The sequence below is a fragment of the Nelumbo lutea genome, chromosome 4 (genome assembly GCF_056320005.1).
Source record: "Nelumbo lutea isolate HS-2025 chromosome 4, American lotus-T2T, whole genome shotgun sequence".
In the NCBI taxonomy this organism is placed as follows: domain Eukaryota; kingdom Viridiplantae; phylum Streptophyta; class Magnoliopsida; order Proteales; family Nelumbonaceae; genus Nelumbo; species Nelumbo lutea.
This window is the reverse complement of record NC_142687.1, coordinates 91,608,693-91,612,690: the sequence shown is the minus strand read 5'-3', so window position 1 is coordinate 91,612,690 and position 3,998 is coordinate 91,608,693. Positions and strand designations below refer to the sequence as shown.

General features: G+C 38.3%; 1 pseudogene; it reads right to left on the bottom strand.

Moving 5' to 3' along the window:
- Nucleotides 1-1,274: 1,274 nt before the first annotated feature.
- Nucleotides 1,275-1,630, bottom strand: LOC148861781 (small polypeptide DEVIL 14 pseudogene; annotated as a pseudogene).
- Nucleotides 1,631-3,998: the final 2,368 nt, after the last annotated feature.

The following is a 3,998-nucleotide window of genomic DNA, read 5'->3' as shown; positions in this document are numbered from 1 at the left end:
ACCTGAAATAATGGCTTTGGATGTATTTTTGGAGCCCACCTTCACGTCACTTCATCCAATTCAAGGTGGGGCCACATCAATGCATATACGGCTGTGGTTCACAACTTTAGCCCAAGGCTATGCTGTTAGTAAATATTTTTCCCTCAATGGGTCAAATACCGGATTTAATCAAAGAACTCTGATTTTCTCCTCACACCCACCTTACAGCAAGTTGCAGCCATACATCAGAACATCTCGCCTACTTGTATGTTTTCATTTATAGGAATATTTTCAATGCATGGCTGTAAGTGCTGTGAGGACCAAAGACCATTCTGTGAGGAGGAAATCCAAATTCCAATTCAACATAGCTGGATATGAATCCTATTACAGGTTCATGGGATAAGGCCTATTTCTTTAATGTGGCTCTGTTTATAATCAAATATAGCTTGGATATACTCCAATCTGATCCTCTCTGTTTCATGCTTTTTTACTCCAATCTGATCCTCTCTGTTTCATGCTTTTTTACCCCAATCTGTTCTTCTGTGTCTTTTGAGTTATGTTGAACTCCTATATCATATTCTTGCCATAATAACCTCAAACAAATATTTGATAGCTTACTTAGTTATGGCCATAAAATTATTAAGAGAATGAGAGTTATGTTCCACTTTTCTATTCAAAATTTTCAAGGCCAATTTGAAATCAAGAAAATAGAGAATGTCTTCACTTGCACAAAAATGCTAACTAAAGTAAGCTATGCTGTACAACACTCTCCAATTCAACCTTCATCTGAATTTCCTGAAACACTTGGTTCAATGAAGAGATTCTAAAAATTCTTGCACAACAAAACACCAATTGAACCTCGGCATTTATGTTATAATTCAGTCACACGCACTCAGATCATAAGCTCAGTCTTCTATAAACATGTAAGTCGTCACAAGCTGCCAGAAATCCTTGGCTTCAGCTGCCTCCTCCTTTGGCCAGAGTAATTAATTGATGCAGTTCAATGCAGTAATCAGCTTCAAGACAAATGATCTAGGCTCAGCTGCCATGTCAGTGTGTTACCTCTAGCGTTGCAGAGACTAAAGACTGACTTCAAAGGTTAATCCTCCACCCCACCATGCGCCACTCTGTGTGCTACAATCCCACAAGCACCACGGCTGCTCAGTCATTCCAGAAAATTATCATCACCAGCTGCCATGTCAGTGTTTGCAGAGACCGACTTCACAGGTTAATCCTCCACCCACAAGCATGAAGCATCATGGCTGCTCGGTCATTCCACCATGGTTGCTCAGTCATTCAAGCAAATTAGCATCAGCAGCTTCCATGTCAGTGTGTTACGTACCTCTAGCGTTGCAGAGACTGAGTTCACAGGTTAATACTCCACCCCACCAAGCCCACAAGCACCATGGTCCTCCATGGCTGCTCAGTCAGTCATTCCAGCAAATTAGCATCACAGTGCACCTCCATATGATATAGAGGCGTGCTCGCTGCTCCCGGATATGCCTCGACCACCGTTGCCATGAACGGACTTTTGGGTTCCTGAGAGACAGTGAATGTACAGCCATATTCATGCAGAGAAAGTGAGGATTTGGGGAGGAAACACAGGTACAGGAATTCTTGGGTTGTTAGATTTTTGGGTGAGTCAAGGGACTGCTGGGAATGGGGCATTTATAGGGATATAAAGTTGAGATGCCGAGAGGCAATATGTGATGGGTAACAATTGTTAGCTTCTGGCTGGTAGGGCTGGAGCGCGTTTGGCAATGTGATAGTAAGATGACAACGTCGGTCTACTAGCTTGTCTCCTCGCCAATGCATGGACAATGACCTGCTACCGTGCTTTCCATTTTGTGGGCCATCATTGTCTCAACCCTTTCTAAAAACTCTTTGGTGGTCATTGAAACCCATTAATTATTAAATGTAATATATACATTGTTATGGGCTAATTTTCACTTTTTTAAGTATCATCATCATCATTATCATCATCGTCACCATACGAGCCTTATCCCACCTAAATGGGGTCGGCTATATGATTCCTACCTACTACCCATATTCATTGTTTAAATCATTTTTAATTGTCTCAATCTATATACTTTTTATTTGTTTGGAGTCTTTTTAGTCCTTTCAATTTGTAATAAATCAACTTTTGAGATTAATTATTAATATAAAATATATAAATAAATTTATCAATTAAGACTTACATATATTGTATGCATGGATCACATTTTCGAGAACCTATTTTTTAAAATAATATATATAATTCTATTTAAAACTGCAATTTAAAACAAAAAGGGAGGAAGTATCGTTTAAAAGTACCAATCGTGGTTTTAAAAAACCCGAAAATGGAACTATTTTGTCCACCGACTTCCGGCTCGATGGTTCAATAGTCCAATTCGAATGGATGACCCATTTTGACAAAAAAAAAGACCAAAATCATTGAACGGGTTGATGGTTTGGCTGCCATCAATTCAACAATTTTTTGCCAGGGATCGGATTTCGGGTAAAACAAAACCGGCTACTTAGATGGTTCTTATGCCGAATGGTCCGACCATCTAGGTCAATGACGGTTTAAAAACCATGGTACCAATACACCTCTGCCGATACACAAAGATGTATCAATACTTTGAACCACAGTTGTATGTACATCTTAGAGTGCTCACTCTCTTTTCTCGCTTAAAGGCCTTGCCCTAAACCAAACTGTATTAGAGGGTCCGGCCATAGGAGAAACTGTTTGTGGAAATGGATATTTTCTATGGAGATCTTGAGGTCGGATTAATAGAATTTGTTGTGGAAGCTAAGCTTCAATTTACCCAATACACTCATTTGTACAATGAGGAATTTGTCATGTAACCAAACTATGAGACTAGTAAAATTGGTTTAGCAGGTCTTAAACTTGAATTCCAGCATTCACACTAAAAACACTCGAGGGACGCCTTGAGAGTTCAAATTACATGTTAGATTGGTATTTCTGTAGCAGATTCCATGGAAGCATTTATAGCTGACCAAATGATCTATACCAAGAGAGAAATTAGGGAGGATGTAGCCCATGGAATTAGAGTTGGATGGGCAAAATGGAGGGGGTACATCTAGCGATTTAGGTGATAGAAGAATATCGGTTACATTAAGGGGCGTCGTTCTTTTTTTGGATTTTGAGAGGGGAAAAAGTTGGTCAATGGGATTTTGGTTCCTATTGACCAAGAAACCCGTGTTCATTTTTCAGATTTATGTGTGGACCGGTGAAAGTTTATTTTTCTGGGTATCACTTACCCATCTCCTAGGTGGATAAATTAACTTTCCCATTTAAGGGAAATTTGGCAATACTTGGATAGGACAAAAATGTCCATTTTAATAATGAAATTTTTATGTCTAAGATTATCATTACCTTATTTACATGGGAAATAAAAGAGCATAATTAAATGCATTTATCCGGGTAAGTCTTTCCTAGGAAACACTTACCCAGGTAAGAGCATTTACCCGGTTAAGTGACTTACCGAAAAATGAACGGGGCATAAAAGAAAATTTTAAAGAATGGTTATAGAACCAATCATGTAGGAATGGATACAATATATGCATGATAAAATGAGGGAAAGTAAATCAAGATTGTTTAGGCATGTGCAAAGTAGACCATCTACAATGCCAATAAAACTAGGGGCAAGTCAGAAAAAAATGATTTAAGGACCCACAATTTAACAATGGATATGATGTTGAACAGGACAAGAGGGAGAATAGAATTAATGTAGCTGACCCCATATAGTTGAGACAAGGCTTAGATGATGATGATGATGTATGGTTGACCATTGACCAGGTTTCATGTTAATTAAACAATATTACATTTACTGTTTACCCATGTATTGCAATTTGATAAGGACATAATCACTCAATTCATTTAATAAACATTAAGAAAAATCCCATACCACATTCCTCTTTTTATTCCCTTCTTGGACAATATATTTATCCATTTTGTTTCTCATTAACCATGGATTAAACATCATTACACACACTGCTTGGTCATTTTGGACTCC